Source organism: Oryzias latipes, chromosome 16, assembly GCF_053564925.1.
Source record: "Oryzias latipes strain Hd-rR chromosome 16, Olatipes_Hd-rR_3.1".
NCBI lineage: Eukaryota > Metazoa > Chordata > Actinopteri > Beloniformes > Adrianichthyidae > Oryzias > Oryzias latipes.
Window position 1 is genome coordinate 18,689,194 of NC_136252.1, and position 12,143 is coordinate 18,701,336.

General features: G+C 41.0%; 1 long non-coding RNA gene across 1 annotated transcript; it reads right to left on the bottom strand.

Annotated features, from left to right (window-relative positions):
- Nucleotides 1–689: 689 nt before the first annotated feature.
- On the bottom strand, nucleotides 690–4,725 carry LOC105356112 (uncharacterized). Its single transcript, XR_013648199.1, has 5 exons — nucleotides 4,066–4,725; nucleotides 3,611–3,733; nucleotides 3,366–3,509; nucleotides 3,158–3,273; nucleotides 690–2,387 (listed from the first exon to the last, which is right to left on the bottom strand). It is a non-coding gene; the product is annotated as an uncharacterized LOC105356112 (long non-coding RNA).
- Nucleotides 4,726–12,143: the final 7,418 nt, after the last annotated feature.

A 12,143-nucleotide genomic window follows, 5' to 3' on the forward strand; every position in this document is an offset into this window, starting at 1 on the left:
CTGGTTAAAAGAATACTGTGAAAGACAAGCATTTGAGGTAACATTAACACTGTTCATAAAAAGATTTTCAAAGTTAAGCAGGTTAAGCTTGAAGAATGCATCTACATATCTTTTTTTCTTTTTACAGGGCAGTATTATATGTTATATTCCTTTCTGGTTTGATGTGCATTAAGCACAATGATGTCCTGGTTCACAACAAATGTATTTATTTTTGTCCTCGTTTTTAATGTATGTGAAGTTTCTCATGTTCACTTTTGAGATTTGGTTTTTCAGATTTAAAACATATCTGCTCTACAGTTTTGCACTTGGATGGAGAGAACCTCCTCCCAATAGGACATTTCAGAGCACTTGTTAAATTAACATTTTGTTTACCATGTCAAGCACATGTAGCAACATTTCTGAATGTTATGAGGAAAAGAACAAAATTGTTGGTTTGATCACCAAAATTGTTTATTTTGTGATGATTAAAACATTACGCATTCAACATGAGTCCTTGATATTTCAACTTTTTATCATAACTGCATTTCCAGATTAGTTATCAGTTTAAAACTGACCTGAGTCACCAGATACAGAGAACTTTAAGGAGAGTTTTGGTGTTAGACATAATGAAAAGTATATTTTATGTATTTACTGAGGTGGGGTGTGGTTTATAAATTGGACCAAATTTGAATAGGTTGTGTACTGTATGATAGATTTAACAATTTTAATGACATTTTCAAAATTGTTCTCCAACATGTACACTTAAATGTATATTATGTAGAATTTAAATATCTAAATATCTTACACATTTATGAGAAAACTGAGTAAACCTAGATCCATATCTTACTAACATTCCACTACTCTTATGTCATAGCATTTTTTCAGTCATACACAACAGCAAAAAGTTTCAAAGTTCTTCAAACAAAATATATGAAGGTGCATTAAATGACAATATGACACCAATTATGAGTACATAGAAGTTGATTGTAAAGAAAGCAGGAAACTGTTGATTTGAACCAGTGTTACACGGCTGACAGGTTTGAACGTATGGAAGCTCTTAAAAATAGATACAGTTCAATTGCTTCATTTGGTGTGGTCGGTGCATGAAGAAAGTTTTCTGTCATCAGGAGGCAGGATAGTGAGAAGACTGTTTCATCACATGTGTATGGTCCTCTCTGAAGACAATGTGCTTTGCAAGTTGCCCCTGCTTGCTCGGAAACTTGCTTCAAATAATCTTGTCCACCAAAAAGCTGCGGGAGGGTATACATCATGCATGGTCTGCCACTTGGAGCAATCACATTTCTGCTCTGACGAATGATGTGAGTGTTCCATAAAATAACAACATTTTGAAGCTCTTCCAGAAAGGCAAGCAAAAACAAACATGTTTATACACTACATATCCCTTATTTAAAAGCATATCCTTATCATATATTATTTTCTCTCTCAAATACATGCACACACCTCAATGATCTTCAAACAGGTGAAAAGAATCAGCTGCTTGTCCAAGAAGTCCCCAGTGAAATCATCTGAATCCTTCAGTTTTTGAAAAACGTTAATCCAGTACTGTGCATGGTGTTTCCTTATGAAAGCCCACCAGCTCTCTATTTGCTGATTGTGGGTGCTGGATCCTAAAATGAAGCAATTTCTGGCATAGCTGTCATCATGATCAAGGCGTAAAAATCTTTGAATGTCTTCCATTGTACCGTTCTCTGTCCCCATGTCTGTACGAACTCTGGCTGCAGTACCACCTCTTTTCTCAACTTCTGAAATGAAATATCCAGCAATAATTTTAGGATTACTGTTTGTAGAGTATGCATGAAGCCAGATAAGCATTCTGGAAAACCCATCCACAGCCCCATTCAGACAAATTCCATATGGTTTCAGTTTGTCATAAGAGTCCACATGCCAAATAAAGTTTGGTCCTGGATTACAATACAGTCGACGACGGAGACGATTACGTTGTCTCAACTCAACACCTCTGGGATCAAGAATTTTGATTAACTGTCTCACTGTGTTCTGGGTGACAACAAATCCCTCCTGTATACATCTAAGATGTTGCAGTTTGTATCCATTAAGTTGACCATAAGTCTGCAGTTGTCCAATAAGAAATAATGCAATGTCAAGAATGTCACTTTGGTTTTTTCTTCTGTGAAGTCTCAGTGTTGACAAGATTCTTCGAAGAGTCCGAAGGCTGATTATAATTCCATCAACAGCGCTGAGTGAAAGCAGTATTTCTCTATGGTTTAACCCTATTGAAAAGTACACTTTAATTAAAGAATGTAAATGTCCTCTATCTGCATCCATAAATGAAGTCAGTCAGTAGGTTTTCTTAATACTCTCAAAATCTTCAGGTAGTGTTCTGTGGCTGAACAGCCATCATCCACGTATCCAGCCTCAGAGATGTCAATCTGTAAAAACAACAAAATTATTGGTGCTATGTTTTTTCTTTTTTAAATAACAGTTTAAATAAGTGATTTTACTGAACTTTTCTACACGTTAAGCTTCACACAAAGTTTCCCTTTGTTTTTGAAAGAAATGTCAGGAGTTCAAGTCTTCAAACTTTAAAGTTGCTTGAAAATAGGCACTGTGAATTTTAAGAGTTTAAATATTAATTCAAATAAGTATGCATTCCAAAACGTAAAATAAAAATAAAAAAAATCATTTTCTCTGCATCTTTTGACAGATTATTGATACAGCCATCATCCTGTTCCTCTCCAGCTCGTCAAAAAAGCGCACGTACACCTTAGTGCACCTTACAAAAAAGTAGGATTGTATACATGACATATTCATCAAGAAGCATCAAGACAGTTTGTGACTTTCTGGAGCTACACTACGTGCATCACACCAACAGGACGCGCTTTGGCTCCAGTTGTGGTTTTTACACATAATATCAAACATAACTAGTTGGCATGGCTTCTTATGTTACGATGAAGCTAATAATAAAATAGTTTTCACTCACTTGCTCGTGAATGCTATCAACATAAAGTTCTGCTTTAACTGCTTGATTTTGACACCTAATAAATTGTAAATAATCATGCTCGACTCATTGTTTCTGCAGGATAAAAGTATACGCTATGATTAGCTTAGGATAAAAGCATAAATCGAAAAAAAGAAAATAAAAACATTTTTTTAGCTATCAGCACTTGGTATTGATGAAAAATGACCTATGGACACTCACTCTTGGAGGACTCAGAGCTGATAATGAAGCGGTCAACTTTCCCAAGACTGGGAGTCCACCGTAGCAAAGCTCTATTATGTGTCACGTGACTTGAAGATGTTTTGGAGGGGCGGGGACTGCAGACAACAGAATGATCCAGAAGAAATTAAATTCATTGTTTCTCAAAGTAAACCCCTACAAATAAATGTGAGCCTCTCCGTGCATTTACCAGTGGTTACAATGGATGTGAGATCATCACTCTGGGCTGCGTCGTTGGTCGCAGTGATGCTAATCATGTAAGAAGTTCCCGGAGACAACTTAGACAAGACAACATGAGACTGTTTGGATCCCAGTGACACAAATCGACTTTCCCCTGAAAGGAAAAATATATACATACATACATAATTCATCTTTTTTTCTGATAGGAAGAGAAGTGTTTGATTGCACTATCTAAATGAAGAAGTTTTAACAAACCTGACACAATGTTGATGTACGTAACTCGGAAGCCTGTAAATGTTGTCTTTGGTTTGACCCAGGAAACACCAACAGATGATTCAGTGACATTACTGAAAACCATCTGTGTTGGAGGCTCAGGGCCTGTCAAAAGAAGGCAAAGCAAATGCTGAATTGGGTTTTATATCTTTGTTTTCAATTTTCTTCATCTCTTTATTTTATTGGTTTTTAGAAAAAAAATTGGAAACTGTGACAGATGGACATGAGGGCGTACGCACAAACCCTGCCTTAGTGAAAAATCCTTAAAACTCTTGATTCTAAGATAAGGTCTACTCTACTACACACTGGCCCACCTAAGCCATCCACACCACAGAATGCTGAACAACTTAAACTAGACCACAAACATCAAATATGCTCGGGTATGACAAGGATTGTTTAATGCGAGTACGCCCTAAATGTGTCATTGTTCTAATAACCTGTAGTTGCTGTCACTCGGTGGGTTCTTGATCTTCTGCTTCCTGCCATGCCATAAACTTGCAGGACATAGCGTGTGTTTGCCTGAAGATTGGTGATCTCCACAGAGCGTGCGTGGCCTGGGACCACCACAGAGGTCCTCTTAGCTTCAGTTTCTGATCCAGCAGCTTTTCCAGAGGATGCAGTTGTACTTTCATTTTCCACCATAGTGGTGTTGCCCGCAGTCGAGCTTTTGTCCTGTTCCTCGACTCTCAGGGGTTCCTTTTTGTCGCCATCCGACAGTAGCTCTCGTTTGGTCACTGAAAACTTTTTGAACATCTCTTGTGGCGCTAACCATTTGACAGTGAGGCTGTGTGAGGAGATGTTTGCCACCTTCACTGACCCTAATCCTCCTGTCCTCCTGGTCTCATTAATGGTTGCTTTGTTCAAGATGACTTTGTCTGATGCTGCAAGAGTGGTTGCATTTGTAGCGTTCTTCTTTTCAGGTGGAATAGACGTCTTTTCGTTGTGATGGATCTCCTTTCCCTGAGGCTCGTCTTTTGGGTGGTCAGATTTAGGGTACGTTTTTGCAGGGCTTTCTTGGTCATTAAATTTTGGGACAATTTTTTGCTTTTCAGAAGTGCCTCCTTGCTGTTTTTTGGTTTTTGCTGTAGTCTCATTTTCTTTCACTAAAAAAACAATAACAACACATTGAGTCATATGAGACAGAATACAGATCAAATCTGTACCACTTGTTAAAACAACAAAGAAAATTTCTACTTACTTGTATTACAATCTGCCCCTTGTTTTTTTTTTTTTTAACTTGTCCTGTCCAACAGCTAGGCAGACAGATGAGAGCTGAGGGCCTCTTGGGTTGGACATATTTTACTTTAACAAGAGGGGTTATTAATCTTCAGACAAACCAAAGGTATGTCTGAATAAACCCCTTTTGTAATTGAGGCCAAACTTTATTAATTTCAAACATGTCTGAAAATCTTTGGTGTTGGACCGGACGGAAAAGGAAAGAGGGGAAGAAGAGAGAGGGACGTTAGAGAGAGGGGGGGTAGGGGGTGATAATAGGAGGGGAAGGGGGATAAGACCATGAAGCAGCATAAAGCAACAAGTTTACTGGTTGTTAATCATTATGGTAAGGTTCAAATGTAAAAAACAAACAAAAAAAAAGGGCGGAGCCTGTCCACACACACACTCAAATGTTATAAACACACCTGTTAGTTGCAAAAATGTCCACCTGTCGACATGTACACAAAACAGATAGTGTTCACACGCATACTTATGCCTTAAAACCAACTAGTGTGAAATATTTCAGTCATTCAGTCTGTTGAGCTAACACCTGTGCTCAGGTGAGTGTTTATGTTCTTCTAAAATGGATGGTGGAACGTGAAAAGAAGGAGGGAGAGTGCCCAGCCATCCCCACCCCAAGACCCCCACCGCACCAGCAGCGGCAGCCGGATTCCCCCCAACACCACACGGGAACCGGCAGGGAACAACCGCCGCCCGGGCGACCAAGCCCGCCACCCAGGCCAGGGCCAGCAGGGCCGCCGCAAGGCCCCCAGAGCCAGAGAGCAGGGAGGCACGGAGGGAAAGAGGGCGCCGCCCCAGCCCAACCAGGAGAGCAGCCCCCCCGCCGCGCCGGGAGAACCCAACGCAGGGCCCCACCGGAGAAGGACGCCCACAGCCCCAGACGAGCACCCCACCACCACCCAGGAGTTCCGGGCATCCCCCCGCCCCAACCCCAGGTACGGGCCAGGACCCCCCAAGGGAGACCCACTCCGCACTCCAGGCAGCCATCCGCCCGGCCCACGGTTGGTCCAGGGAGGAGCGAGGCAGGGGCCCGCCGCCCCCGCCCAGAAGGGGGGAACCCCGGGGAAAAAAGAGGGCCCACAAGGGGTGTTGTAAATATGGCCCGACCAGGCTCGGCCACAGTTGGAAATTTGGCGGGGCCCAGCACTCAGGAGCAAGGACCAGAACCCACCCCCCAGGGACACGAACACCCCCGGCTCAGATGTAATGTGAACCCCCCCACCGCGCGGAGAGAGCACCGCCGGGCCCAGGAAGCCAGCACCCCGGGGACACAGCCTCCGTTGCAAAGGGGCCCGTACCCCCCCCAGGGAAGAGGCAGGGGACAGATGGTCCTAGGTCCCACCTTCCTTGCAAAATGTGTGTGCGTGTATGTGTGTTTGAGAGAGTGTGTGTGTGCATGTGTGTGTGTTTATGTTGGGATGTATATATTGAGGGGGGAGGGGTGTGTGTACTAAGGGGGGTGCGGTTAAAATTGGCGGGTAGGGCACTAAGGGGACGTCTCCTGATTACTCACAGTGACGTCCCCTCACCCTCCCCACCAAGGGGCCCTAAATGTCTAAGGTGCGGTTAAAATTGGCGGGTAGGGTGCTAGGAGGACATCCGCTGCTTGCTGGCAGTGATGTCCAAGCACCCCCCCTACCAAGGGCCCTACATGTCTAAGGTGCAAATAAAACCGAAAGAGGGGGGGCCCACTCCATACGGCAACCACAGGAGGGGGGTCACTGCCTAGTAAACCCCCCCCCCCCAAGGCTCATCGCAGGCTAAGCCCCCCACCCCCTCACCCTATTATGAGGTTATATGAGGAAGGGGGTAAGTTGGGGACAGATGATAGACTGTCCCCCGGTTTTTTTCGTTGTGATGGATCTCATTTCCCTGAGGCTCGTCTTTTGGGTGGTCAGATTTAGGGTACGTTTTTGCAGGGCTTTCTTGGTCATTAAATTTTGGGACAATTTTTTGCTTTTCAGAAGTGCCTCCTTGCTGTTTTTTGGTTTTTGCTGTAGTCTCATTTTCTTTCAATAAAAAAACAATAACAACACATTGAGTCATATGAGACAGAATACAGATCAAATCTGTACCACTTGTTAAAACAACAAAGAAAATTTCTACTTACTTGTATTACAATCTGCCCCTTGTTTGCACTTACTGCAGTCTGCACCCATGAACCCCTGCTGGCAGATACAGCTTCCCTTTTCACACCTTCCCTTTTTCACTACAGCCATTTGGACATTTAGTAGAACATGGGCCTGGATGTAAAAAAAAAACAAAATAAAAATCCAGTGGATAATGTGTCAGATTAAAAAAAAATTGGAAAACATGGTGAAAAAGACGTACATTGTTCTTTTAGAAAGGACATCTCCTTTTCTAGCCGGGCTACTCAATCTTTCAGGGCATCCAACTTGACCTCATGTCCATCAGGGCAGCCCCCCGGCTGCAAGCTTATCTTATGAGTCACCACCAGAGGATTGCCAGGTGACAGCTTCACTTCTTGATCCTTGTTGTTTGAGTCACAGCCATTACAGATGACCACTGTTACTGGCTGTGAAGCAGTTGGCTGTTTTTTGTTGGGGACCTCAATGGAAGTCTTGTTTAATGTTGCTACTTTTAAACCTTTTCCATCTTTTATTGGAGGCTTTGTGGCATTGACCAGGGGAATGGTAGAAACAGTCTGATTGATGCCTTTGGTTATCTTTGGACCATCGATAGTATTGGTCTTTGTGGACTGAATAGTTTGAGTAGAGTGGCCTTCAGTTTTCCTTCTATGACCAGATTTGTTGGAAATTGTGGGATTGTCTGATTGCTGGGGTTTGTTTTTGGTGGATTTTCCAGAGGATGTTAATGGAGAGCTAGTGGAGGCTGATGGCGCATTTTGAAATGTCTCATTTTGACAGCCTTGCTATGGCCGGTCGTGGCAGATTCAACAGTTGTTGTGTGATTGGTCGGTTGCAGGGGTTTGTTTTTGATAGGTTTTGTGATATGTACTAGTGGAGATTTTGTGGCTTTTGATGAAACATTTTGAGCAGACTCCTCCTCTTTGGTCTTGCTGTTATGGGATGAATGAGACTCATTCACATCTGTTTGATTGAGTGATGGCAGAGGTCTATGTGTGACGGCTTTAGCAGTGTGAGTTGAGGGAGATTTTTTGGATACTGAAGGAACATTTGGAATTGTCTTATTTTTGGCAGTCTTGCTATGACTGGATAAAATAGGTCCATTTGAAATTGTATGGTTGACTGTTTGCTTCGGTTTGTTTTTGATGATTTTGTCCATGCGGACTGAATGAGACTTAACTGATGATGATGAGGCATTTTGAGCAGCTTCACCCTCTGATAACTTCCTATGATTTGATACAGTTGGGACTGTGTGATTGACAGATTGGGGTTTGTGTGTTGACAGTTTTGCAATGCGGGCTAAAGGAGACTTTACGGATGTTGACCGAACATTTGGCGTTCCGTTGGAACTAAGCTTCCCTTTTCTACCTTTAGCATAACGGGTCAACTCATCTGAGACAGTCTGGTTGGCTAAATGCTTGCCATTGTTGGACACGGCTTTGTTCGTCTTAGGATTTTTTGCTGCTACTGATGGAGCATCTGTAGGTCTGGGTCTACTTTTGCCAGCCTTAGTAGTGTTAACTGGTTGAACTTTGAGTTTAGTGGCTGAAGTGGGAAAATGGTCTGATTTACTGGGTTTGGTTTAAAGGTGGGGTGAAAGGTTTGCGTCAAAGCCAAAGCTGGGATTTTTGGTTTAGAAGAGTTTAAAACCTCACGGATTTTAGTTGTGTTTCTCTCTGCGGCATCTCTCTTCTCGCTGGTTGTGGTTTCAGAGGAGGCAAGTGAGGTTAGAAGGAAAAGCAGTCCTAGAGTAAATAACATTTTGAATCAGAAGCTGTGACCAGCTATAGCAGGGTTTTTGAAGGACTTGTGTATGCAGCCAAAAAAAGATAACTTCCTCCTTTGTACTCCAAGAAAAAGTTGATGGTGGACTTTACCAAGTATTTCCTGAAGAGGAAAAAAGAAAAAAAGGTCTCAGTTATGTGTTTAAAACAGGAAATCTTATAACAAGTTAATTTAGACCTGCGCTGTATGTCAGAGCAATACTGCTCTCTTTCAGCATTGATCAGCTCATTTTAACAGAGTTCCCATTCAGACCTCTAAGCTGGTTTTGCTTCAGCTTCAGGCTTGATGCCTTGTTCTGAAGTTAGGCTGCATTTTGCCTCAAATTGCAATGATGGACACATTTTTCCATTTTTGGTTTTTCACAACCGAACTCAGCATTCCCATCTTCAACCAGGACACTTTTGTTTTAAAGTGACATTTATTAAAATTAATGTGCTACATTTTATTCTCTGACTAGAATAAACAAGTTGACACTCAGTTTTGCTTGAAAACAGCTTTCACATTCTAAAATATTAGTAAAGAATAGTTCCAATTTTCATTCATTGTTACAAAAAAGATTTAAAGTTTTCATTCTAATTAAAGTTTCCAGATTTAATTTAAAGTTAATTGAACTGTTTTTCTGAAATACATTTAACCAGATTAGCCAGATTTAAAAAAAAATCTGTCTTGATTGAAACACTAATCCAGTAGTTCAATTTAACATCTTGATTTACCTGTCTTGCTCAACACGATATCATTTAATAAATCAAATATATAGACACTTACATGAATAAAAGGGCTAAATAACAACAGGAAATATGATTATATTGGACAATTTAGGAGTTTATCAGTTACAGTTGTACAAAACACTATGTTGAAGGGCAACACACTGAGGCTAAAACAAACACGCTTTAAGTAGTAGACATATATATTTATACATATAAACTTTAAAGGTATAAACTTTTCATATGTCTAGGTAATGATTCAAAGCTCCAGAAAACTTGATTACTAAACTTGATTAAAGAGAACTGAATTTTCTTTCTATCACAATCCTAATAAATTACATAAAATACAGATAATTTGGTTGAAAATAATTTAAAGCAGAAAAAATTAAAGTTACCTCATAAATTGGGGCTCCCGCTCCAAATGATCAGGAAAAACTATTAAGCTATAATTTGTTTGTAAAGAGGTTGGAGCAAAGGACTGGCACTAGAGAGACAAAGTGATGAGGACTGCTCTTCCATACCGACACTCCCCAGCACACACACATTTTATATGTACACACATACCACCCTTACACCACACCTCATGCTGCAGGCTCACAATCATGATAGGAAATGTTGGAGTTGGAGTAACAGAAATGTAGCATTTCTTTTATAAAAGCACTTCAGGTCTGGTCTAAGCTTTAGAAAACCTGCTGGACTCTAGTTTTCACTGGAATTTAAACTGATTTGAATTATATAATACCTTTTTTTCCACCTCACATTTTCCTAAACATTCTTAAAGCAAAGCTTTCCTATGCTGAAACACAATGTCTTCAGTGTCCCTCAGTCTGTTTGACTCATTGTGGGTTCAGATCTCAATCAATACACAATAAACACCAATTTGCTGAGTTAAAAATCAATACATTAATAAAATTGTATTTAAAAAATCTTGATGTAGCTCATACGTAGGACCACACTGTAAGCATTCACTTGCTCTCTCTGTGGGACTGAGTCCTCTCAACATATGAATCAGCAGTTTGTTTAAAGTAATGACATGTAACTACCTGGGAGTTATGTAAGTAACCAAATAACCGCCAGATTTAAGGAGAGCTTTGTGGGTGCACTGCGTCCTTGGCTGAGTGGCCACCCACCATCCGTCCTTTTGTTAACCACATGAAGGCATGTCCGCAGCTCAGGAGCTTAGTGCAAACAAGCCTTGAAGATAACATTTCCCACATGAACCTCTATCTATCTGTCCATCTGTGGATGTTGAGCTCACCTGAACTCTGGTGGGGACCAAACTAGTGAACCGGTCTCCCAGAAAATAGGGTCTTGGATCACTTGCAAATGAATCCTGGTGCAGTTCAACTAAAGCAAACCTAAAGCAGACTGAAAAGCAGAAGCTAACTTAATTCTAAAAATTGTGTTGCAGCTCTGATGACTTGGGGCAAAAAATGACAAAGGGAATGATAAATGGGGATGAACATGGCGTCATGAGAATATGCAGACACTCTTACTTCATTTCTTAGCCTTGACTGATCTCGTTTTTTGCAATACTGACCCTCAATGGGTCGCTTCTGTACCTGCAGGATTATTCCAGGCACATAATTCCACTTTTTCTGCTCTTAGTATACAGCACTGTGTAAAATGCATCAGTATTTCACGTTCATTGGAACCAAATCTGTGTCACTATTCCTGCTTTTTAAGGAGTTTGTTCATCTACTGATGATTAACTCATCAAAAGCAGTTTTTTAGATTCTGAATGTATAAATGCTGTATCAATTATGCTATAAGGAAAAAAGGTGATGTTGTCAGTCGATTTGCAACTATAAAATGATTGTCCGCAGTTTTTTTTTTTCCTGAATTGGTCTGCTAAAAAAGTACGAAATAAATAAATAAATAATAAACAGAAAAATATTACACTACTGGGTGGTCCCCTTGCGCCTGGTGGCAGGGTCTTTGTACTGCTCCTTTCAGCACCACAGACCACCCTTCCATCTCTGACCCTGCACTGGCCTTTTTGAAAAAGGCTACAGTACACCTGTGAAAATACACTCATAAAAACTTCAACAGCAAACATCTATGCTGATCAAGCATATTTACCCTGTCAGGATTGGTAAGCATCTCATCAAAGACATTTTAGGAAGTGGACTAAGAAACTCAATTAATTTACTTATAAAAAATGCAATTTTGTCAGGTCGGCATTTCACCAAACTTTATTGACAGCCTAAATCTTTCTTTAGCCTTTGTCCAATAGTAATCAGAGATGTTTTAAGTGTGTCTCGTGTCAAACGTGCAGCTTTTTCTGCAAGTATGACACTATTTGATGCACAAATCATCATGTCTTGAACATTGACACGTTTTGTGACAAGGCTACACAGTAAGTTTTTCGTTTCAAATTTAATGTTGGCAACAAAGTAACAATGAGATCTGCTTATTTATTTCTCCTGTATTTATTCAGATTGAATGAAAAGTCTAACGCTAAGGCTCAAACAGGGAAGGCGTTGAGCTGGCTCAGATTGAAGTGACAGTCAGTCCCCCAGAGTTGCTTTCGTTGGACCGGGCCTCACAGAGTAGAATAATATGTGCACAGAAGCCTTTACTTATACTCTCACTCTTCAGCCTCACTGCCCCCATTCCATCCCCCCTTCCCACCTCCATCCCTCTCTTTTCTTTAAATCATGGAATTGCACTCAGTGCCTT